The sequence below is a fragment of the Ursus arctos genome, unplaced genomic scaffold (genome assembly GCF_023065955.2).
Source record: "Ursus arctos isolate Adak ecotype North America unplaced genomic scaffold, UrsArc2.0 scaffold_2, whole genome shotgun sequence".
NCBI lineage: Eukaryota > Metazoa > Chordata > Mammalia > Carnivora > Ursidae > Ursus > Ursus arctos.
Window position 1 is genome coordinate 47,857,456 of NW_026622874.1, and position 27,163 is coordinate 47,884,618.

Sequence of the window (27,163 nt, forward strand, 5' to 3'; positions counted from 1 at the left end):
CTAATGAAGGAAATTATATATGCACGTGGGTGTGATGTATGACTGACTCTTTTGCATGCAAGAAAGAGTTTGAGTTTACTTCTATTACTACATTTTTGTTATAAATTTGATTTAAGGTTAAAACAACCTAAAGCACATTGACATTTTTATTCACAAGCCAATTGATTCGCAATTTCTCTAATACAATATACCTTGAACATTGCTTTTAGACTAGACATTTTAATGGATTAATAAGTAAGAAATATATTAGGTGGTACCTATACATTTAAAAGAAGAAGCCAGGAAAGCAAACAAAAACAATACCAGTGAGATAAAATGTGCTAAGATACCAATGGTAGATGTGCCTTGAGATTATCCAGGAAAGGACATGCTCAGTATAAAATTAAAATGTGTGACTTTTGAGACTGTTCTAAGTACAAACCAGGTAAGAGCTAGCTGAGAGATGTAAAAGCCTATGGCTCTATTTTGAGGTTCATCAAACTTCATCATATGATTTAATATAATCCTCAAATACTTAGATAGTTTAATAAACTTTAAGTGCTATAAAATATGTTAAAATTAAGGAACCACTGGTCACAAAATTAATGTTTTTATCCTGTACTTTTTATTCTCCAAATATTTAAAAGAACAGCAAACTTACATTTATTTCACATATAAAATAAGAATTCTAATGTTACATTTTCTAACTTAAGTCGGGTTGGTCCTCAATAAACTATATTTCTTTGAATAGCAATTTAGGTAAGTAGGCTTAGGCAGCATATGAAGATCGTATATGAAAAGTATGCTCTCTCTATATCACAATTGTTAAGGTTGAATTTGTAACTAATGTAATTCAGGACAGTCATCCTCCTTGTGTGGACCTCAGATCCCCCTATCAACATTTGCCGGCCTGTGTAAAACACAGACATAACAACCGTAGTAATCTTTTGGGTAAAATTAGGTGACTGAAGACAAACTTCTGTTCTAGGTCCTTATTAGGGCTGGAACACAGCCTAAGGAGAGAAAGAAAAAAAAGTTATACATACATGAAATTTTTTCCCTGGACAATTTTGATAGTAATAAGGACTATAGATACTTGATTGAGCACATTCACAGTTTGCTTTGCTGTTGAAATATGACACTTGGCTATCTCTCTTCTGGGATTTCCTAGTAGATTTCTAGAAAACTGCTGATCTGAAATGAAGTCTATTCTTATCAATGGAATTTTAATATCAGATATTTTGGATTCAGTTAAGGCCATCCTATTTACATCAGGAATAAATTTTGTGCAATTTAGCTTATTCTTTATCATTAAAATTTGGGAATAAGAGGAGTATAGTACAAGCTATAACAATAATGGAGGCAAAAAATAATATAGATATTACACCAGTAAAATATATTCTGTAACTCAAAATTGCAATAAGTTCTCTTAGAGCAAGTCTCCGTTAGTTTTTCACATCCAAACTGGTTAGCTGACACTTGATAAACCAAGTTCACACAATTTGCAAGATGTATTATTCTGCACACTTTGTGACATGTGATGTAAGCACAATTCAGGGCTGTTTGGCTTCCTCCCACTTTTACACTCTTCACATAATAAGCAAACGCAAGCTGGGGGTGCTATAGACTCATGAAAACCAGAGGGCTTTATGAATTTATAGGGATCACCACAACATGCAAACAGCTATCTCAGATGCTAATAATTTGTATCTGGTATAAGAATTGGAACAATGATGTACACATTAGTAAGGGGCACTATAGCTTTAACTCACCTTTAGCTTAAAGCTTACTTATTAAGCTTTAACTTAATACACATTCTGATTTCTGGAATGGAATTTTAGAACACGGCCGAGGAATATGAAAACCTTGGACATGGGGCTACTACCTTTAACTATTTTTATTTTCAGAAAGAAAAGACAGTAAGAAATAAAGGAGGTGTTTAAATACTCTTCCAGCAAGCAAGCAGAAATCAGCTTTACCCGTGTGTAGGTTTTCATTGTAAGAAATGAAGAGCCTTAAAGCCTTCATATTGCCTTCTTAAAAGCCCCCTAGTTCAAATTCACCCTTACATGCTCCTATTCTCCTAGGAAGGAGGAAAAGAAAATTTCCACTGACCCAGCTCGTGATTTACATACAGAGAGCAAATAAATGAATGGAGTGGGGGATGGGGCAGTGAGAAGGAATGTGTTTCCTTTTCAACCGCAGAAAATAAGATTACTTACCAAGAACATTTTTATCCAGGGCAAATGTTTATTCCCTCTATCATTCGGCGCCTCAGTCTCTGCAAGAAATCAATTTCCACTCTACCTTTCCCTCCTATTTCTAAAAAGAGGGGCGGGGGGGGGGATAATGTTTAAGCTTCAGGATCCAGAGGAAGATAGAGCAGAGGGCAAAAGACTCCCACAGCGCTCTTCATCCAGATCCAAGCTCGGAGAGTGAACCCATGGGGAGGGAGGGATCTTCTCTAAGGAGGGTACCGAGGGTGGCGAGGGGGAATCATTTCACAGCCAAAATATAAATCATCTACAAAGAGAATTACCAGCCCCTCAGTCACACAAGCAATTCCCCGGGGGAAGTAGGTTTCAAAGAGGAAAGGGAAGTTCTTCAATTGGACGAGAGAGAGAGAGAGAGAGAGAGAGAGAGAGAGAGAAACACCTAGGATTTGGGTTTCGGATTTGGGCTTAGAGAAGGGATGGGACCATGGAGAGGAAAATAGAGAAGGAATAAAGCTAATCTTACCCGATCGATCAGGCGATCGCATGTGCCGTATCGGGATACGAAAATGGCAAGATAATGCATTCAGCAGCAAAGCCATTTCTAGCATACTCTCCCTCTTCGGTAACTGTGCAGGAATCAGAGGGGACGCGAGAGCCTCACAGCCTGTCACCCGCTCTCCCAGAAAGCGTTCTCGGAACCTCCAAAGCTCTAGCTTCTAAAACAAGGCATTTGGAGCTGAGGTTTCGGGTGGAAGTGAATTGCCTTGAGTCGCGGGCTGCAGAATTCTCCAAGAAAACAGGACCTGGGAGGGCTTCTGCTGCCGCCGCTGCAGCTTGTAACCACGGCTCCGGGCCCCCTTGCCCAAGCCTCCGGCACAGCGCCCCCGATAGCGCCAGGCGACTCGGCCTCATCCACATCTTCAGCCCTTCGATCCCCCCCCCCCCCCATGCAAATCGCTGATGATTTGGTCATCCTAAAGTGACCACAGTGGTTTATTTGGGGGAGTTGGTTGTTTTGGGCTTCCTTACTACGCCTCCCTCAATTGCTGCGAGTGAAAGAGTTCAAGGGAAATCCTAGTGAAATACACTGATGGAATACTATTAATCCTAATAATAATGTTCCCAACGCAGGTAACTCTTAAAGAACTGAGAGTGGGAAGATCAGAGCAGGATTTCCGAAGCAGTGCCCTCTTGAATTCTCATTGGATCCTTCCCAGCAGCCTAAATCATTCTTGCTGCTGTATCTATCAGGATGACTACAGCCTTGCTCACTAGTTCTCTCTTTATCTCTTGTCTTCAACACATCCTTTTACTTCTCTTTGCAAATTTATCTGTTTTTCACCTCCTGTTCTCTGGGGTTACACAGCCCCTATTTCCCCCCACTGTATGGGCATGTACAGTCAGTAAATTTTCACTTTGTCTGCCTAAGGATCATTACAAATAAGCCCCCCCACCCCCCAAAATAAAAGGCACCTCTTTCACATTTTGTTTCTTTTCCTTGGGGGTTCATGGCTTTCTGTGTAACTGGTTTGTAGTTGGTTACATGCCACCAGGAACTGCTGGTTTTTTCAAAGTTCCACCACCCTGCAGCTCATCACTACCTTGATTTGGAAGATCATGGAATATCTGTTTGCATCATGGATATATTTTTCTCACAGTCATCTTGCTTCCTGAAATGTCCTCTGGTAAGTTATTCTCCTTATATTTTATTAGAAGCTTATTGCTAGTGTTATTTTTAATAAGCTTTGTTTGTTTCAGCACTATCTCATTTTTTAAGGTATTTTTGTTACTTTCCGAACTCAAAGATCTATGTGACTGTTCATTAATTAGTATATTAGTTGAAATTGTGCTACTAAGATATAGCCCATGTAATGAATCATCCCATCACCTTTTACATTATTTATTTCTGTCCTCATTTATATTACAGGTTATAGGAAACATTAACTATCCCTCCCCCCTCCCATTAATGCTTCTCGGCACACATTCTTGTGCCATTTGAAAGGTCAAATTTTATATGTTTATCTAAGAGTAGGCTTAAAAGAAACCTTCTGACAATTTCAGGGTCTGAGAAAGTTCACTAGTCTCTGATCTTCAGAAGGTTGTTCAGGTCAGCATTTGTTCATTGCAAGCAATTACATGACTGAAGGAGGACTTTTGTAAAGTGTATTTTTATGGGTTTAGCAAGGCACTATGCACTAAAAGCCACTCTATGGTAAGAAGAAGAGTGGGAGTTTTAAGTGCACCATTTTTTTCTTATAATATCCCAAGTCACACATGAACACGTTATTTTGGACATTGTATTTCAATTCAGGCATCATATTTAGCACATTTCTGATTTTGTGAATTTAGCTGGTGAACAGCTAATTGGACACAAAGTGCTCCTTTCAGAGGAAGAGAGCTATCGGAAGAAAGCACTGATTATCTTGGTTCTAATAAATTGAAAATCAGGGACAGACTTTGTATGAAAAATTTAATTGCCTCACTCTTCACACTCGTTCAACCCCCAGACTCATTTTTTAATAAGTATGTTAATATGTCACTGTTTTTTGATTTTATGAACATTTTTTATGGCTTAACTGACAGTTATGATTATCACTTCCCCTTTAAGTATAGGTATGTTGAGGAACATTTAAATCTTAGCTTTTACTTCATATATTGACAAGGACATGGTATTAATTAAATGTCAAGCCTGCCTGTATTGCAATCTCTAATGCATACCAAGGTTTTAGGGTTTTCTCTGTGACACCCCCCCCACCCTGCCCAGCCCCCGTCAGATCAAGTTCCTGGTTTCTACAACATTTCTCTTCATTGGGATGGACGGAGGTGAGAACCCATTGTTTAAGCTTTTTTTTTTTCTTTCTTTCTTTCTTTCTTTCCTTATGTCTTTTCTTCCTTCATTCTCCTTTCTTTTTCCGTTTTTTTCCCCCCTCTCTCTATTTTCTAATTTCTCATAAAGAACTATCCCTGTCCTCACTGATGGCTGATGCGACGACCTAAGTAATGCTTTTTTAAATTCAAAAGCCCTTTTAGCTTCCAGACATAAAAGTACTCCAGCTGCAGCGTCATCCCATCCCCCAGTCTCAGGATTCAAGGGCTTTCCCCCCTTGGCTCCCACCGCCAGCCCATCAGAACAGGGCTGAGACTGTGGTCCGCACCGCTTGGCTCCCCTCACCCGTCACTAGTTTCTACCTGGTCTCCTTCCTAGTCTGGTCGTCCTGTGACAAGTGCCATCCGCCGCCGTGACTTTAGTTGAAGAAATGAGGGCTTAGCATAATTCGCCAATTCAAATATCCTCTTTGGAGGACTGCTGCTATTGCGCAAGGGTGGAAGGAGGGGGGTTAAAAAAAAAAAACAACAGCAACAACCCCCAAAACAAAACCAAAAAACGCAACTTTCAGGGCAGTCAGACCTTTTCTTCTTAACCTAGTCTACTCCAGTACAGCCCAGACGTGCGGTGTTTAGGTAAGTGCGCTTTGCTCTAGGATAGCCTGAAACTCAAGCTTGTGAGGGGACAGTTAACGTCTGAGAGGCTCTGCCGCCAAGGACGCTTAACCAGAGGGCTATCAACAGGCGACCGTGCCCGGAGGTTTCTCCGCAGCTCCCGGCAACGCCTAAGCCACCTGGGCGCGGGGAACGCGGACGAGGTGCCCGGTTGCCTGGCTGGCGGTGGGCTCGGGGCTGGGTGTGCGGATGGCGCCACGGGCAGGGACTGGGTCCCGCACTCTGCCCGGCTGGCGCAGGCTCCGCACTCAGCCCTGCGGCGCTCTGGGCTGGGGTAGGCATTTGCAGCCCCAGAGCGTGGGGAGTGCAGGGGGGCTGCCTCCGTGCCTCCCGCTCCATTTCCAGCCTGCCTCAGGCCAAACTGGAGCAAAACCTCTTTTCTGTCTGAAGGCACAGACTTGGGAACTCTTGACTCTTATCAACGCCCTTTTGCATTTGCATTTGCTTGCTTTATTTTTATTATTTATTTATTTATTTATTTATTATTTTTAATGAGCTATACCTGAGACTAATAAATGACGGCTTTTCAGCATGCCTGCTTTATAAAATCATAATAGCCGTCTTCACCCCCCTAAGCTGCTTAGTTGGGCTTACACTTGCTAACTGACTTCTCAGGCTCTGTGTTAAAGTATTACTGGCCGTCATTCCCTCTCTGCCTTCAGCAACTCGCAAGAATCTGGGGGAGGTGGGGTGGGGGAAAGAGAGTTGGATTTCAAATTGAAGCTGGAGCTTGGAATATAAGGTTGAAGTTAAAGCAAAGAGTGAGGTTGGGAACCGTTTGGCTTATGTTAGACCCACTTTCAAGTTGGGCTTTTATTTTTCTGTTTCCCGTTTTCTGGAGGTGGGGTGGGAAGTAGGAGGATCTGTGACTGGGAGCGCTCCCCTTGGTGTCCACCCGAGAGGGGGTGGTGCTTCTTGGCCGCCGATTACTGCTGGTTCTGCAGCCAAGCAGTGGCAGAGAGTTTAAGTCTCTGATGGCTGTTCTCCTGGTCCCCAAGAGTTGAACCGGAGTATTTTACTCTGCACCAGGTCGAGAACGTGATCAGCCATTTAGAGCAGGGACCTCCTTCTAATGGGAATCCGTTTGGGAAACGCTGGGGAGGCTCTACCTCCGAAGATAAGATGCCTGTTTCGAGCTGTGTGAGATGCCAACCAGAGGCTTGAAAAGAGGAAGAGGTGACTGGGGTTGCAAAATAACCCTAGTATTGCTTACAAATATTCTAGCCAGTCAGATGTATGTAAGCCAGGGAGAAAGCATCAGGGTATAAACTGTCACAGCAGCTTCGAAGACAGATGATTCAGAATTTTGAGACTTTTTGCATGCTGTTTAGATTCGTTTGTCATCATGAAGTTAAGCAGGTAAGGACTGAATGCCTATATTTTATTGATAATCATATAACCTGTATTTGACCCATCCTGTGATAATTTTTCCCTGTTTCAAGCGATGGGATACCTGTATTTTCAGATGGTTCTGCTTTGATGCATAACTTCTTAGTATTCACGTTGGTGAAGACTTTCAATCCATTTAAATGTTCAACTTACATTCATTTAAATGCTTAACAATGTTACAAAAATCATAAACTGGGCAGAGGTGAGAGGAAGAAATGGGGGAGGGTACAGAGTTGGAGGAAGGGATGCATAACCCTAATGAAGTATGTAAAATAGTAGTTACAGAAATGCCTTGAAATAGTGCTTCTTGTTAAGGTCACAGACCTTAATATAAGGACGATTGGAGAATTATAAAGGGCATCTTGAAGTAGCAATTTAATTCTGACTACTTGAGAGAAACGTTTAGTGGGTTATAGCCTTATTATTTAATCAATTTCAAAAAAAAATCTTGGGGTGGGGGTTGGTTGGGTTTTCAAACAGAATAAGAAAAGAGCTTGCCCTAAGGCTATGTTATATGTGACCCCAGTATAGAAATTTTTGGTCTCGGAAAACCAGTTGGAAACTGAAAAAATAAATTTAGAAAATTGTAGTAAATCACCCATAAATAAAGCTTTTATAAATTCCAGATTTTTAGATGTATAATATTAGCAGTCAATAGATTTCTTCTATTTAGATTTAACAAAAAAACTTAATTAAAAGGACAGCATATATTTTGAATGTGTGAAGTTTTGTTATTATTATTGATAATGTTTTGCTATGTTTTGCTTACATGTTGAAGGAGTCTGGAGTCCCCACATAACGAGGCAAAAAATAAAACACAATCCTAAAACTATTCCATTTATTTCTAACACTTTCTCTTCTCTAAGAAATTGTATTCTTTAAGATTTTCTCCGGAAATATTTTTAGTACTCACATTTATTGACGTGGATCCCTGATCAATAATTTTTCTGCTTGTAAGGCTCACTGATAACACCTTGAAAATATAAGAAGAATAATTGAAACTTTGGGTCATAAAATTGCAAAGTTATAGTGCTTTTCTTAAAAGGGAGTTTGAGGCAAGAAGTAGTTGTTACATCAGTAGAGAGAGTAATTTGTCAGTGAGTTCCAATTCCTCAATTCTTTTGCATTTTACCTTCTGGAGTTTTATTGTAGTGAACATGCTCAGTGTGTGTGTGTGTGTGTGTGTGTGTGTGTGTGTGTGTGAACGCCCACTTTTGGGTGGGTAGAGAAAGTATTTATTTAAATCTACATTGCTTTAATATGTTTTCCAAATGAAATAGACACGATACAAATGATTGATTTCATTTATCATTTAATCAGATAATATGTAATTCTAGCCTCTCATGAAATATTTTCCTAAACTCAACATTATAATGAAAATGTAGATTTTTAAAATAAAATACAGTACCTCTTGATTTTCTTCATGCAAAATGATTAGTATATTACAGTTAAGTAAATCAAACCTAAGTAGGAAGAAACCTTGGGATTCTAAAAGAATGTGTGTGTTTGTGAGTGTGTATGTGTGTGTGAGTGTGTACTATATATACACATGCATATATAAAATTAACCTTACTACTAGATTTGTGTGTTCTTTAAATAAAAAATGGAATTTCTTTTCAGAATAGTGCCTTTGTGTGTTTCTCTCTACAAGTGCAAAGAACTTAACTGGTAGGACTTCAGAACTTTGATACTTTGTTTTCAACCTATGCTTCAGTTTCCTATATTCCCTATTACATTGATTTTTCTCATTTTATCTCTAAAATGAGCAGTTTCTGACTAGAATAAGTACCTACAATTTCAGTAATCTAAAAAATTGGTTATTAGTCTGAAGTTCAGATACAAACAGGAATGTAATACCAATCTGTGACATGTTGAGTACAAATTTATCTTTCATGAAAAAATATCACAAAGATTTTTGGATATTGTGATTAAGACTTATGATTAATGAGGTAGGCCTCCAAGATTCTTAACATTTTTCTGTCTATCCCTAGTGGTGGGTTATTGTGAAAAGTAGAGTGAGATGGGTTTAGGATACTTTCCTCAATGTCGATTCTAGTTCTACCTCCTAAGTATGATCCTAGTGAAATTTCTTGACCACTCTTCATTTATTTTCCTCAACTCTCATATGGGGGAAAATAATATCTACTTTATAGAGTTGTTATAGATAAATGACATAAGAGATGAAGATGCTTTAAATAGACAAACATGCAATGAAAGCAGTGTATTTTGAAAAAGGTACCATTTACGTTTAATTTTTTTTGTCTTTTTGGATAAAGTTCTCTTTCCATGAAAAAGTAATGATGTTGACAACTTTTATTTTTTAAATATTAGTATCAAACATTCTTGGTCTATGGTGTTACGGTGTCTAATGAGTTTAAAAATATTTTCTGTTTGTTTTGATATCGTGTAGCTAAAAAACAAAACAAAAGTTCAAGAATACATTGCCTGAGGCACATTAGTTCTTAATTACATTATATTTACCTTGGCTTTAATGTAGTTCTGGGACAATAGTCACATTTACAAAAATAGTTACTCTTGATTAACTTTTCAGTATCATTTAGTGAAAGGAAAGTCTGATTTCTTAGCAAATTTATACTAAAAACCTGATGATTCCTGTCTGTCTAATTGAAACAAGGTAAAAATATTCACATGTAGCAACTTTAAAAATGGAAAAATGCAAAAAATGTCAGACTTTTTGAACATCATTTATAAACTAATATTCAGTTTACCAGAATAAATTAGTAGACATCTGGCATTGTTGATGTTTTAATTTAGCAACTACTTGGATATTTTCATTTAGACATTTAGGAATGTAACTCTGAGCAGTTTCTCCATTCACTGCTATATGGTTATATGATTTTAATATTTACAATTCATAAGTTCTAAAGGAAAACAAAAAAATAATTTGTGTTTGAATATTATTGATTGCTAATGGATTGTTAAAAGAAGGGGATAGTATAATAATGTTTATTCTAGTGTAGAAAAAAAGATTCTCTAAAGATGAAATTTTATCATGAACACTGATGACCTTTCTACAGAAGAAATATCTGGAAGTTTGTTCTTTCTTTCTTTCTTTCTTTCTTTCTTTCTTTCTTTCTTTCTTTGAGTGATATCAAAATGCCACTCTAACCATTTTATACTGGTCATCAAATATCTTCATCAATAACATCTTATAGCTTTCATTACTATTATTTCAGGACATATTTGATGAGTTATTAAGAATATTGGTATCCAATTACTCATATGTAAACCTATCCAGTTACAAAGTCTCTATAGATAATGATTTCATAAATTATGAATCCACTCGTCTATACTTCATATATGAAATAAAGTATTTATGCATACAGTTCTGAGATATTTTTCAATTTTGTATTCAAAGTAACAAATCATGAATAACTAGTTGATGTTCTATAATTGAAATAAACCCAATTATGATTCTCTAACCAATTTCTTTTCTCCTAAGATTGAAAGACAAAACTAATATATTTTAATGAGTTGACTGGATTCCTAGGTATTTATCATAAAACAGATAGTTGTGTTGCTCTTTAAGATATTTATTTTTAACCAAGAAAGTATAAATTCAGATGTGGAAAAATGACATGCATCCTAAAAAATTAAGAAGTCTTATAGATTCTTACTCCTCCGTATTCGTTGTTATTTCTTAAACACAATGTATGATTTCTCATATTTTTTATTTTTTTATTAAATTTACAGTTAAAAATGATGTTTATCCTCAGTTAAACCTATTTTTATTTATAATTCATATTTTAGGAGTGTTTGTTTTAATGCCTAAACCCCAATTTACTCAGATGTAGATGCCTTTGAAAGCACCCAAAGCATAACAAATTCCATTTAATAGCTAATAAAGAAGCTACCATGTTATAGTTCCAGCAAATTAAATCTATAAAATACCCATTTATTGATTAAATTAATAAATATGTTAACATTACATTCGAATGTATTGTAGCTCTCTGCTATATAAGAATTATTGTCTCATAATGGTGTGTTTCATTTAAATTCCATTATAGAGTTATTGTGAAAGAATACTTATAGATAGACTTATTCTTCCTGATTTCTGTGAATATCAGCCAACCTCATCAGGATTGAACTGTTTTTTATTAACTTTTCTGGAGTCTTGCATTTCGTTAATTTTAAAAGCTATCTCTAGAATATTGCACTATTAAAAAACAAGCTTGCCTTGGGAAGAGCAGAACTGAGTAGGCATGCATTTTAGATTTTTGGTGTCAAATAGTGGCCAGAATATAAGCACACTGCTACTTTATAGATTCATTAAACACTCATTCTCATGACTGGAAAACATTTTCTTTAAAACATGCCAGATGATGTCCGCAAACGCAAGGTAGTTTGGGAAGACTGATTAAATCTAACTAAAAAATAAATTTAAAAATTGAAGCATAGTTTCAATCAAGTATCATATTACAGAATCACATATGTTGTGTATAATGTGTTCTCCATAATTTGTATTATCTTTGATAGACATATCCTTTTAGGATACAAGTTTTTCTTAACTGCTTTCAGATATGCAACTTAATACTGTGTACAGAAGCTTTTTCTGTTGTAGCTAAAGTAGCTAAAGTAAATATAGAACAAAATTAATTCAATCAGAATGTCCTGTAGACAATACATTTAAGTGTCTTTCATGTCTTTAGTATGGTAACATTTCTGATGGTTTGAAAAATCAACCCTCTAAATGAGAATAGATGATAGAACAGGTTTTTTCAGAAGTAAACACCTGTTAAATAATAAACACAGTTTAAATTTTTAGAAGAAAATCATTAAAGGCTACATAAATATTGCAGCAAAGTTGTAAAAAGTGATCCCTTTAGATAATTAACTCATGCTTTTTCTCAACATTTTCTTATATAATACTGAAGATTAACATATAGACTGAGCATAGCTTACACAAAACATTTAAATTGAATGACTCATTTATAGTAATAGCATTTTTGATTATTCATTTAGACCTGTGACTAATATACAAAGACAAAGTTAAGTACATTTTATAAATACGGTAAATAGTGTTTTGGAGATTATACTATGGAAAAATGTGGCAGAACAGAAGTTTCCAAAATAGAATAAAAAGGATCTACCTATTACCAATCAACAACAGTAACAACTAGAAAGTATTTTTTTGTTCCTTTTTACTAATTTCACTCCAAATGGAGTTTTTAAACAACTTGTTAGTTTTAATTTAAAAACTTTCTTGAATTATTATGGGATGTGTGTTTTCCCGTTTGTCAGATGTATTCTTTTGTACTTATGAAAAGTTTCAACAATTACCCAAAAACAACATTTTCATTTTTACATTGTGAACTAAGCGAAGTGAATCCAGTCTTCTCTGTGAATTAAAACTTAAAATTTATAGTTGAGGAAAAGGAACTCCTGAGGAATTTCTTAAGGAGCACTCCACATATCTTTTAAAACTAAATTTAAAACTTCTTTTTTGATGAAATACTTATTTTAAGCATCTTTCTCTCCTTTGAGTGGAGACATAGCTTGTGGATTTATAAGCTTCTTTTCCTGGAACACACAGATTTTTCTAATATATCACTCCTTATTTGAGAACTTTTAGAACAAGGACAGATTATTGACATTTTATTTTTTTATTTTTATTATTATTTTTTTAGGGAAAGAGAGAGAATTTTAGAGAAAATGCCAAGTAGACTCCCCACTGAGTGTAGAGCCCATCACAAGGCTGGATCCCACGACCCTGAGATCATGACCTCAAGAGTTGGGCCCTCAACCGGCTGAGCCATCCAGGCACTCCTTGATGTTTTAATTGTATAGCTTTCTTTATATTTTGGCTAATTATGTTTGAATGGTGACAAAGCTATGGGTAAAAGTAGCTTCGAGCATCCATGTTTCCTCTCAGAACTCGAGCAGTTCTTCATTTGTATCTGTCATCCATCCATGAAATGTAGATATTTTACAATCACGCAGAGATAGGCCAGAAAGACTAGGAAAGACCACTCATGTCATTCTTACTTTTTAAACCTATCCTTGACAGCTGCTATTTCAGAAAATCAATTCTGATTTAAAGAATGAGCACCTTCACATAAATGGCTGTGGTCAACTATTAAAAATATTTATTTCTCATCAATAATATTGAGTCAGTAAGGTAAGCAAGAGTTTTAGCTAGCTCCCTGCATGATTCTTCCATCACAAAAGTGACAAAAACTTAACATGTTTTACCCTATTTTAGATATAGATTTGTGGAGGTCTAAACTGAAGCTGACAATTTATTTACTCAGGGTTTAAAACTAGACAGCTATTAACTGTTCATTAAAATTTATTTATTACCAAATTTCAGTTTCAGGTAATTCCCATAACATTGTTTCTATGATTATTACTTAGAAGGTAATTTCTGACAAGTTCAGACGACATGATTTAAAAAATTACCCCTAGTGTGTACATGATATGCTGGGTATAGCTAATATTCAGTAGTGTCTATATGTTAGACATAGTGATGTCCCATTTATGCTTTATTATAGTAGCCTTCAAAATCTGGCTTTTTTGTATAAAAATTCTTTTCAAGAATATAAATTTTCATATAAATTTGTTTCGCTTTATTTTTTTAAAAGATTTATTTATTTATTTTAGAGAGACAGAGACACAGAGAGAGAGAGAGCATGAGCAGGGTGAGGGGTGGAGGGAGAGGGAGAGAGAGAATCTTAAGCAGGCTCCCCACTCAGCACAGAGCCCAGTGTGGGGCTCCATCCCAAAACCCCCAGATCATGACCTGAGCCAAAGTTAGGAGTCAGACGCCCAACAGACTGAGCCACCCAGGCACCCTTTACTTGGCTTTTCTTTTGAAATTTAGTATCTTAAGTTCTTTATAACTTTCTAAGTTTGAAGACAATTTGAGCTATTTTAGAAGTTAAAGTAATATAGTGACAAGAATGGTCCTTGAGAATATAAGATGTTTTCAAAATCGTGTGTTGGGGAAAAATAAAACATATTGTTAGAAAAGAGTTTAGACAAGCTAGGATATATGAGCAATATCAGAAAATACAGGGTAGATACCACATGAAAATATTGGCCATCCCAGCTTCTTTGGCAAATGGTAAGATGTACATTCTTCAGTGAGAAACATGGAGGGTTCTGCCATGCTTTCTTAGATGGTGGTTTAGAGGGCATTGGAGAACAGTAGATAAAAATTTAACTACTTGTTGCTGGATTGGTTTGCATATTGTACGTCACCTCTTTTTGTTGTTAGTTTGGTTCTTTTTAAAAAGTATGTATTGAATGTAGGATCAATGGTGTGCACTGGGGTAAACCTTGGAGATATAACAATGAAAAGATACAACAATTGTGCCTAAGAGGCTTACAGTTTTTTTGCCATTTGTAGTACATTTTGTTTTAATTAATCCACCAAGGCAATTTTAATTCTTGGCCACTTGTTTTATTTTCACACATGTCCAATTTTGATATTACAAATATAATTCTCTTTGAGAGAAGAAGAAGGTTGTCATATTCCTCAGTATTGAGATAGGTCAATAAAGAATGCATTTTCTATCCAGAGTTTTATTATTATTAAAGAGAAATGTAGGAACCAGGACAGTGGTGCAAATAAAACCAGAACAGTTCTCAGAGTAATGACTTAGTTGACATTTTGTCACGATTTGTTTTGTTTTGTTTTTAAATGTTAGCTTATTTTTATTTTTTTATTTTTAATTTTTTTCAAAGATTTTATTTATTTATTTGACAGAGAGAGAGACAGCCAGCGAGAGAGGGAACACAAGCAGGGGGTGTGGGAGAGGAAGAAGCAGGCTCCCAGCAGAGGAGCCTGATGTGGGCCTCGATCCCAGAACGCTGGGATCATGCCCTGAGCCAAAGGCAGACGCTTAACGACTGAGCCAACCAGGCGCCCCTAAATGTTACCTTATTTTTAATGGAAACATTTTGAATGGATTATACCTTTTGTTTTTTAATAACTAAAATTAACAACAGCAACAAAAAGATTAACATTATAAGAATTTACTTTACAAATTTATTTTTCTTATTATTAGGGCCTTCTCTGTGCCAGATTATTTTGTTAGTGCTATAGATGCATTAGTGAATAAAACAGATACAAATCCCTGCCTCGTGTTGCTTGTACTGGAATTGCAGTGATATTACGTTATTATAGGAATTATTGAATAATTACAAGAATTATCCTGTGAATTTAATGATATCTGTAACCAAGACTAGAAGACAAGTTTAGGAGTCCACTGACAATATTTACACCCATACGTTCTTAGGTTAAAAACTCTCTAACACTTTCATTTTCTTATGAATGGATGAAAAGAACCTGAAGATTATTATTTTGAAAATAAAAAAAAAAAATTCCTGTGGCCTAATAATCAGTACCTTTTTAAAAAACTTTAATAATTTTACTGGACTTTCTTTAAAAGTTCCTTAAATGTAATATTTACCTTTGTGTGTGACTTCAGAATGTATACTCCCATTTATATTTCCTCATATAATAACTTCTAATTAAATAACCTATTTCACCTTGTAGCCCTGGCTAACCCCAAGGTAAGTTTTGATCCTATTCTAGAACAAGAGATTTATTGTCCAGAGATTATTTGGTTCCAGACACCAACATTTCTACCCTTCAGCCCAGCACTGTGTCTTATTCTTAAAATATATCGGTCTTTATTTACAACAGTATAAACACCTTTACTGAACAAGTTAGTATTATACTTTTAGCTTTTATCCAAGGATCATTAAATAAAAAAAATTTAAAAAGCATTTCTAAAGCTTTGCAAAACTGGGACTAAAGTCATTATCCATAAATGCAGAGGCAAAATGTTTATTGTCTTTGAAATTGCATAGTACTTATAGTTCTTTTTTAAAAATTATTTCCTCAAATTCCCTTTAAATTTGCATTTATGTGACAAAATTATTTTACTAACAGTAAAATAATTGTTTTATTCTCCTTACAAACCAGGATGCTTTATTAACCAACTATACAAGAAAAAGCAGAATCTTATTCCTACTTACAGTAACCATATTGAATACAGATGTCTGTAACTATTATTTCCGTTCTATTACTGTATGTAGATGTAGATTATTTTAATCTTTATTTTAAAATAATTTATTTATTTATTTTACCACTGACTATATCCCCTATGCTGTACTTTTCATCCCAGTGACTTATTCATTCCATAGTTGGAAGCCTGTATCTCCCACTCTGTTTCACCCATTCCCTACCTCCCCCCCCATCAGTTCTCTGTATTTGTGGATGTTTCTGCTTTTTTGTTTGAATATTTTTAAGTTACCAAATGTAAGTGCAATGGTATGATATTTGTGTTTCTCAGTCTGACTTATGTCACCTAACATAATATCCTCTAAGTCCATCCATATTGTCACAAATGGGAACAGGTCATTCTTTTTATATGACTGTGTAATATTCCATTGTTGTATTTTTAATATTTTGAGGAATTTCCATACTGTTTTCCACAATGGCTGCACCAATTTGTATTCCCATCAACAGTGTAAGAGGGTTCCTTTTTTTTCTATTTTTCAGCCATTACTTGCTATTTCTTGTCTGCTTGGTTCTAGCTATTTTGACAAGTGTAAGGTATTCTCTCATTGTAGGTTTGATTTTCATTTCCCTGATGATTAGTGACATTGAGCATCTTTTCATGTGTATTTTGATCATCTATATGTCTTTTTTGGAAAAAAAATCTTTATTTTAAACTGTCTTCTGTTTTACTGTTTTGGTAATCAACGCTACTGATTATAATAAATTTTCTGAAGCATTTCTCATACTTTACTTTAAAATTAGATTTTGCAATCTAAGTATACTGAATATCTTGAATCTGAACTTTGTTCTCTACTTTCTGACCACTTTCCTTATGAATTAAAATTAAGTTCAATCTGAATCTTACCAAAATATTTTGTTATATAATCACTTATGTTGAAAAACCAAGATATTTTAAAAATATAAAGGTAACCCAAGTGACTCTTGAACTTTGGACTTTGAAGAATTACATCCCCTGTATGCTGGACAGAATTAAGGAGTGGAACTCACCTTCTCTTCATTTTTTCTAATCAGCTCTACCATTAGGTAGTAGCATTTAACTTCTTCTTTATTGGTAGGACAAGATTGTATTGACAGGATCAAGCAGGAGATTAGTTCCCTCTGCAGTATATACTCCTCAGAGGAATACTAACCCTCATTAAGATGGAAAACACTTAAAGCTGTAATTCAGAGGCACTGTATTGCCTGATCAGCTAAAATAAATAATGAGAAGGACCCCCTGGAATATAGGTTTAGCAGAGTTAAATCACTGGAAAAATTCACTTCTCAAGCTAGTCTTAACCTATACAACATGATTTAAAACAAGTAAGCTCAGTTATTAAAAAAAAAAAAAAAAACAAAACTAAACAGAAAAGTGAAAAAGTATAATAATAAAGCATTCCTAACAGATTAATATAAGGGCATCCTCTTGCTGGTTTAGGCAGACATAATGAAACAGCTCATGAGTAAAAGAAAAAAATACAGGAATTCAATTCACTGCGTGTTCCAAAAACTTACCATTTACATGACAGTTTGCTAAACATTAGGGGTCACAGGGATTACTAAAACATAATCCCTGCCAACAAGTTGTTCATCAACTGGTCATATGAACAAAGGGGTTAAAAAGGATAATAGTAGCATATTGTGGAAATTTATCTAGTCAGCAGTTATTTTAATAATTTTCAAAAAACAACTTGGAAAGGATTTAAGGTAGTTACTAAACCACCAGGACTTTTGTTTTTAAAATTCAAGAGGAATTGCTATTTCAAATAAGAATGCATTCCATTCTTTTTTTAAACTCCTGATTGGTTAATCTCAGTTTTCTGTGATGCCTGGAGTTATATGCTATTTTTTTGCTTTAGGGATTATCATACCTTTTTGGCTTTTTATAAGTTTGTTTCATTTTTTTGAGGGAAATTGAAAGAATTATCAATGCATAAGGAAAAAGAAAAAAAAACTTTTGGTATAATTTCCCCATATACCTTTTTGTGTAGCTAAAAGTCAGAATGACTTTTTTCTCCATTCCTATGTATGACTGTTTATTTCAACAGGTGCACAAAGGTAAAGCAATCATTTCTCTATACTCCTGGTGGAGTACAGAAAAGAGAGCAGCAAAATTCTGCCTACTTACATAGAAAATGTAACATATGCCAGATTTTATATCTTGATGAATTTCTTGACATCTTTATATAATAAAATGCCTAATTCTACTCCATTAGTCTATTTAAAAATGCATTACCTTTAAATAAACAATGTCTAGATTAAGGAAGAACAATTTAAGGTCATTTGAAGTCTAAAATTTTAGAACAAAACTGGTATTTAACTAAAGCCATAAATTAATACATCACTACTAAAGTAATGATGTAAATCATTGAATAATGGAGCTCTTATTCTTTTATTAATTTGACTACATACGATAAATAGGTCATGAATATTCAAAGATGAAAATCCATACTTATATGCATATAGGAAGATGATGCATTATATTATCCATATATCTTTGAATATGTTCACCAAATTTAATACTTGAGTTTGCCACTTTAGAAAAGCAATGCCTTTAAAATGATTTTCCTCATTTCCAAGGATCTTTCCTGCCAAATCATACCATAAAATATATATTTTTAGTTGTAGTCTTGAGTTTTCACACTATTATTCCTTAAAATAACACTTGCTAAAAATGATCTTCATATTCTTGTCATTATCTGGGATTTTTGAGGACATAAGAAAACTGACCTTAATTAAATATTTATGATAGCATTTCAGCAAAATATTAAAATCATCTCGTTCTACTGAAATTTTATTTTGTGTCCCACTTTGAGACACTGACTCTGTTTTATGTATGTTGGATATTTTTTTTTCCTTTTTGTAATATTATAAAGCAATTTGTAATAAGATTGGGTCATTAAGCCTATTGGAGTAATCTTGCAATTTCTCTGAAGAGCAGATAAGTAAATTAATTCACTCTGACCATGGTTATACTTTTTAACCCAGTAAATAATACATGTAATCTGAAAAAAGTAGTTTTTGGATTTTTTTTTTTAGTTTATGGTACATGTCTTTAAATGTATGAAACTGAATCACATTTAGTTGATTAAACGATAACTTTCATGGAAAAATTAAATTAGTTGAAGCAGATATGCTTTGAAAACCTAAATATGAAAACTTATATTATGAAAACCCATAATACTCAGATCTCTTGCTTATAATAGACTGATAAAAAACCTCCCATTTTAATTTTAATTTTATTTTATATTTCTAGTATTTATATTTTCCATTTTATTTTATTATTTATTAATTAATTATTTTAGGGAGGGGGAGGGGCAGAGGTAGAGGAAGAGAGGATCTTTTTTTTTTTTTTAAAGATTTTATTTATTTGAGAAAGAGAGAGCAAGCAAGGGGGGAGAGAGTGACCATGAGAGGCAGGGAGCAGCAGAGGGAGAAAAAGACGTCTCACTGAGCAAGGAGGCCGATGTGGGGCTAGATCCTAGGACTCTGGTATCATTATCTGAGCCAAAGCAGACGCTTAAGCTTAGCTGTTTGAGCCACCCAGGAACCCCAGGAAGAGAGAGAATCTTAAGCCTAAATCAAGAGCCGGATGCTTAACCGACTGAGCCACCCAGGGGCCCCTACTTTCCATTTTAAAATTTTAAAATTTTGGGGCGCCTGGGTGGCACAGCGGTTAAGCGTCTGCCTTCGGCTCAGGGCGTGATCCCGGCGTTACGGGATCGAGCCCCACATCAGGCTCCTCCACTATGAGCCTGCTTCTTCCTCTCCCACTCCCCCTGCTGTGTTCCCTCTCTCGCTGGCTGTCTCTATCTCTGTCAAATAAATAAATAAAATCTTAAAAAAAAAAAAAAATAAAAAAAATAAAATTTTAAAATTTTATTTTGTTCAAGATCATTTCATTAAGTGCCAACAAAAATCCTAATAAATAAGTTTCGATCTGCAATCAGTTTTGATTAAGTTGCACTTTGTTGTAACAGGGAGAGCATGGTTTTCAATTTGGCTTCAAGGCTATTGCCATTCAGTCCTTGCTTTCCTGCATATTTATTCACCTTGAACCTCTGTCATCTAAAAAAGCTAATGGTGATAATAATAGATACTTCATTGTGTTGCTAGGAGGTGAAATAAAGAAATATTGGTAAAGTGCTTGGTATATCAAAAGTGCTTGATAAAGGTAATTTTGTTGGGAAGAAAATAAAAATAGCATGTAATTTTCATCATCACTGTCTTTTTTTTTTTTTTTCCCAATGAAGTCTAGAAGGTTTTCAGTTAAAGTAATCCCTAGTATATGATCTTTCATAGGGAGGGGCAAGCTATTTAACTGTTGTTTCTATATTATTATTCTTTAAATTGAAGAGCGATAACATAGTAAAACATACACTGTGCTTATTTAAGTGAGAAGAGAATTTATGTTTGACTTTACCTTTGAACTCTTATTCATTTGGTCTGTCTTTAGAAACTATGGAAAGTAGAACATAAATGAAAAGATTCTAAGCTTTTCACTGTTATATGCATTATCATGGTAATTCCTTATCATTGAACTTAAAGTTAATAATTAATAATGCTTTTATATCCTTGTTCTTAATGGTTTTTTAATATTAAGAATCCTTTGCTTTGGTAATACTTGAACATGTCATTTATGTTCATGTTTTGGACACCTACACCATTATTTCAGGACTCCACTTCCCTTCTTTCTCAACTCTAAAAGTTGTTGTCATCCTGAGGTATAGCTCAGATGCAAATTCCTCTGTACAGCTTTCCTCTTTTCCATATAAAAAGAGTTTTCTTAATTTTGCCATCCATATCACATTAATTATACCTCAATTTAGTACTTATTTAATCACCATTTATTCATTCACTCACCCAATACTTATTAAGCAACTTTATTTCAAGTACTTTGCTAACGGTACCCAGTTGTCATTAAAAGAAGAATAATTATTGTCCTTCTAAAACTAAGTCTAACTAGAGGCATGGGAGATATGCAGCCAAAAGGCAAAATATACACCTAAATATACAATGTAAATGTGCTATAATAAATGAAGTAATGGGATCATGAAATAAGACCAACCAATCTTAAAGAGTCACAGAAAACTTTATGGAGAAATGACAATCTAGTCTCAAGTTCAAAGATAGATAAGGGTTGGGCAGGTGAAGGGATCCAAGTAGAAATAATAGTTCAGGTAGAATAAATTGCATATGCAAAGATGCTGAAGAAAGGGAGAAAGTGAGATGAATTTGAGGAATAAAATTATGACTGAAGCATAGTTGATGTTTGGTGAGAATTGTGGTGGCATACACAGAGGAAAGATACAGATGAAGAATTAAGTAAGGGAAGATAATTTTTAAAATTATCTTAAAGAGTTTGGATGTTACCCAGAGGGTAAATGACACAAAATTGTAAGTGGGGGTAAAAAAGTTACGTGCTCAAATTTAATTTTATAGCAAGATAACTCTGTAATAAACAAATAAACAAACAAACAAACAAACAAATTGGGGAGAGCCACATGGGTGTTAGGAAGACCAGTTATGAAGCTATTGTAGCAATCCAGAATGAGGCTATGGTGGTAGTGTTGGGGGTACAGAATGACCCACTCAAGTGAAGGGGGTATGGAAAGAAGGTGATAGATTTGATACTTGGGATAAACTTAGGAATTGATTGGCTATATGCAATGAGTGAGAAAGTAGAGGAAAGTAAGATTTTAGCTTAAAATTCTGGAAAACAGTATGTGACTTCCTCAAAAAGTTGAAAATAGAGCTACCCTAAGACCCAGCAATTGTACTACTAGGTATTTACCCCAAAGATAAAATGTAGTGATCCGAAGGGGCACCTGCACCCCAATGTTTATAGTAGCAATGTCCACAATAGCCAAACTATGGAAAGAGCCCAGATGTCCATCAATGAATGGATAAAGATGTGGTATATATCTACAATGGAATATTACTCAGCCATAAAAAATGAAATCTTGGCATTTGCCATGATGTGGATGGAACTAGAGGGTATTATGTTAAGTGAAATAAATCAATCAGTGAAAGACAATTACCATATATTGCACTCATGTGGAATTTAAGAAACAAAACAGGATCCTAGGGGAAGGGAGGGAAAAATAAAACAAGATGAAATTAGAGAGGGAGACAAATAATAAGACACTCTAAATTGTAGGAAACAAACAGAGGGTTGCTGGAGGGGAGTGGGGTGGGGAGATGGGGTAACTGGGTGATGGGCATTAAGGAGGGCATGTTATAATGAACACTGTATATTAAATAAGACTAACGAATCACTGAATTCTATCTCTGAAACTAATAACACACTGTATATTAATTAAATGAGTTAAAAAATAATTTGGTTTGAAGATTTGAATATATGGAAGTATCATTTATGAGATAAGGAAACCAGAAAGAGAAAAAAAATGAAGAATGTTGATTTTTAGTTGATAGAAGTATTGGCTTTTAAGAGATTACCATAGGCCATGTGTTCTGACTCACATAAAGCCTTCCTCACTTGATTCTAAGTTTCCGAGGACCAAAGCAGTATTTCTATTTATTTTTATTTTATTATTATTTTTTAAAAGATTTGTTTGTTTATTTTAGAGAGAAAGAGTGTGTACGGACAGGCACGCATAAGCTGGGAGAGGGGCAGAGAGAGAGGGAGAAAGAGAACGTCCAGCAGAATCCCTGCTTGAGTGTGGAGCCCTATCATGGGGTTAGATCACACAACCCGGAGATCATGGCCGCTTCACAGACCAAGCCACCCAGGTGCCCCTCAAAGAAGTATTTTTAATGATACCTGTCATCCAGCTTGCACCAAGTATATCAGGGTATTTTGCACATTGTAAATGAGAACTAATATTTACCTTTTTATTGTGGTTTTCTTCATTAGTAATGCTACCAAAAAGAAATAAACTATAACTATTTGGAAAAACTATTGAAAATTTACAGTTAAATATATATTTTAATTCTTCCATCATTCATCTACTTATACAGTGTTTATTTAGTAGATATTTACTTCAGAGCTAACATTTATTCTAATATGTAAAAAAATACCATATATTTTATGATATATGGTAATATAATAATATGTTATATATTTTAATAGATTCTGGGAGCATTATATACAAATATATTTATTTTATAATAATAAAATGATTCTAATATTTATATTTTTGTATAATAATATACATCCCATTAGATTATAAAGGAAGAACATGGCTTTTTAATAAATGCAATCATTTTGGGAATTGGAGACTTTATTTTCAAGATTTAACATTTTATACTTACAAACTTCAATATTAGTGATAATGCATGTGAAGGAACAATTTAATAGAGCAGTGTAGCAGATGCTGAAGATGAGGAATATGGAAAATCAGTGTATAATCTGGAGCAAAGGAGTCAATTTTCCTTAGACCCTTTTCCATAAAAAATATGGGATTGAGAAAGAGAAGTAGAATATGTGATAAAATGTAAACAATAGGTAAATGTGGCTGAAGGATATATGTGTTTACTGTACTAGCCTCTCAACTTTCCTGTGGGTTTAAAAATTTTCAAAATTAAAGAAAAAGAAATCTCTTTGACACAATTATTTTATGAAGCTTTTTTGCATATGCAAGATTGTGAGTTTTTTTTTCCTGAGAAATTATTTTGAACATGTTAGCCGCAAAAATCAGTTCAAATGCAAACTTAAAAGAAATAATTATATAGTATGCAATATTAATTGTTCAATAAATAGTAATAATTAGTTTTGAACATTCAACTAGACATTAGATAATGTGGTCTAAAAGATGAACCTCTATGACATGACCCACCAATCTAAAGGATATTAAGTCTAAGTCAGTAATTCACAATCTTCTTCCTATCTTTGTAATTTCTGTTATACTATAAATTCATTTATAATTTTATAGAAAATAGTTTATAAGTTCCATTATTTTATGAATTTCAAATACGTATGATATGCCAGTATTTTAGATAAAAATAATGCACTGCCACCCGGAATAGGATTAAGGAGAGCTAATGAGGAGAAAGAGTAATTATATACTAGAATATATATTATATATAATATATTACATAATATTTTATGTATTTATTATATGCTTTAGTGCGTATTACTATATATCTAACTTCCTTTGGTATGTTTTCTTCTGCATGAACTTTTTGAGTATTTGCAAGTAATAAAGTTGTGTGAGTTGATAATGTTTCCACCAAATTTTATTTTAATCTATTTTAAACTATTTATTATCAATATTTAAATATGTGATATTCCAATATTTACTGCCTCCTTTTAATTTTTGAAAAGAAAAATTTGATCAATACCATTTTTGATCAAATGACACTTTTTAAATATGAACTCATGCTTTCTGCTTTTTTAATGTTTTGTTGTTTTTGTTATTCATAAAATACACCCTTACACGTTTCAGAATATACTGTGCATTGACATTATAGTTTCCTTAGTTGGCCTCTTAGGCACTTAGTCAGAAACAGTAAATTCAAGATCATTTTGCCATTTCCATACACTCCAGGGAGTTAAATTGGTGAATTCACTTAGTTTAATAATTCTTACTTCCTTTCATTGGACCTCATGATTCCCCTTCCTTAGTAATACCTCTAAATGTAGCTGTTTACTTCAGTAGTGACCTCCAAGATTCCTCAAAGAAACCCTACTTACTACTCATGAAATTGCCAATCCATATCATAAATTCATCTCTCATACAAGGGTATATATTGTTATTAATCAAAACCAAATAAAGGAACCGATTCAGGCTGTTCAGTAATAATTTAAAATTTGCTACTCATTTACAAATGTGCATTTATCTGATTTTGTAACAAACTAGGTGAATGAAGTCCTTTTTTGGGGGGGGAGGTGAACATTGAGTCTAACGGCCACTTGTCCTAAGGATCTTTGGAAGCATACATCCTTGCCTTAATGTATTCTAACACTACTTTTCTCCCTGTTTTGTAATTCTTAAAGGCAGTTTCTCAAAGGCGGCTTGAGTTGAAATGTCTGGTATCATAGTTTGGTTATTTTTCATGTTTTTAAAAAGACCTTATGATTTAAAGAGATCCCCAAAATTAATACAAATTTGGACAGGATTGATATTCTCATATCATTGCTAATAAACTTTCTTTCAGAAAAACCCATTACTGAACAGAAGTGGGAGCATATACTCAAATCAGAAGTAGAAGGAACAGAAATAATTAAAACCTAATACTAACATTTTTAGGTAGTTCTCCCACCCATAATATAAGAAAATCTTCCCATTTTCCTCTGTGTCGAGATTAGGAAATATGACAACAATGAGACATCTTCAACACATTTGGTAAAGAAAAGAATAAATACAGTGGTTCTGGCCAATTATATATTGAAAAATCACAGAATTTTAGAGATCTTAAATGCCATCCAAGTTAATTGTATACTACTTTCTTAATGCTGTGTGTCTTACAAAATCATGTGCTGGAGCAAAGAGTTAGGTTTAATTTTATGGTATATAATTATATGATTTCATATCAGCATGAAATACACTTTGAAGCATTCTTAATGTCCTTCCAACATTCTAGGCACTATTCTAGGTGCTTTACATAAGAAAATATAACTTTTTTGTGATAATGATTAAATGTTTCTAGTTGGAATATATTTGATCAGCAGAATAAAAATATGTGTTTAACAAAGATAAATATTTATTAGTCATAAGGGATTATACTATACCATTAAATTTAGTAATAATTCTTAGTTTATGAATATAAAAGAAATATATTAATTTTAAGATAAGTAGCATAGTTCCCACACAAGAAACAATATCTAAAAGTACTTATTTTCTTAATCAACATTAGAAATTATGTATTGAATGATTTTCAGTGCCACATTTATACAAGTAATTGATGGAGATCTGGAAACTCCCAACTAATAGTCCAAAATCTTTCTATTATATGATGTCATCCTTTATAATGATAAATAATTTTTAAAGTGTCTTTACTTGTAAGACTTCTGTTGTTGTTTACAAAAAGGGCATTGCTTAATCATCACAGTAGAGCAACTCACATGGTTGGGGCAACTCAGTGTGCAGGCATTGGTCCTTCTAATTGTGTAGTGTGTATGACTGGATCTGATGACCTAGGTCCGTCATATTATACCATTGTTTGAAATACTTTATAGTTGTAAAATTATTGCTGTATACCTTTCATGTATAAATAGTGTAGAATTAAATTATGAATTATAGGGTTATAACTAAAAGCAAATTAAAAATATCATTGCCCTATCCAAATAGCAGAGAAATATGGCAACTATTATAATTAAAATATTTTATTTAATACTGTGCATTTTGATTGCTTTCTAAAGACATTTTGCTGACTAAAAACTCTCACAATCAAAACTTTTTCATTAGTCAGCATTTATATGTTGCGTAGTTCTATGTGCTATAAATAATGATATTTGAAAAGATTGGTGAAGAGGAAAGTAAAATTGAATTCATATATTTGTAGAATATTTTGTGTAGTATATAGACATTGCATCAGAGGCTCTGTGTAAAGTCATTTATACTATACCACACTGGGATTGCACTTCCTGTTACTTTATTTTTGAATGCCTATAAAATTAATGTATTTGGTTTCATAGTTTATGTATAATCTGCATTGTCTTAGTTTTTGTATGTATATGAATTTTGTAGATATGCCTGTTTATCTCATGAATAAGACATGGATGCACTTAAAGTTTTTTAAAGGTCCTAGAAATAGTTTAATTATGGTTCTGCTTTAATAATCAGGGAGGCTTGTCCTTAATAGAATAATGGAAAAAAATATCTGAGAAAACACACAGACCTCCCCTCTCACCCATCACCCCCACACATCCATCCATCCATCTATATACACAGATTGATAGATGATAGGTAGATAGACAGACGGATAGACAGACACACACACATATATAAACACAATAATTTATTTATGTATTTTTAGGCCCACAATTTTATTCCTTTTTATTATTGATGTTATGGAAATAATTACCCGAATATCTTTAATTCATTTTTGAAGCATTTTTCTAGAACAATTAAGTAAACAGTAA

General features: G+C 34.0%; 1 protein-coding gene and 1 long non-coding RNA gene across 3 annotated transcripts in view; one reads left to right on the forward strand and one right to left on the reverse strand.

Annotated features, from left to right (window-relative positions):
- Window positions 1-701: 701 nt before the first annotated feature.
- Window positions 702-3,058, reverse strand: LOC130544339 (uncharacterized). The gene is made up of 3 exons (XR_008960557.1): window positions 2,719-3,058; window positions 2,202-2,260; window positions 702-992 (listed from the first exon to the last, which is right to left on the reverse strand). It is a non-coding gene; the product is annotated as an uncharacterized LOC130544339 (long non-coding RNA).
- Window positions 3,059-5,569: 2,511 nt separating this feature from the next.
- Window positions 5,570-27,163, forward strand: part of BRINP3 (BMP/retinoic acid inducible neural specific 3) — a 376,710-nt gene continuing 355,116 nt past the window's right edge. Inside the window, exon 1 of one of the 2 annotated variants that reach the window (XM_057315546.1) lies at window positions 5,570-5,657. The gene's annotated coding sequence lies outside the window, so the exon portion shown is untranslated. Of the gene's footprint in view, window positions 5,658-6,643; window positions 7,056-27,163 lie in introns of those variants that run through there. The other variant, XM_026517375.4, reaches the window with a different exon arrangement.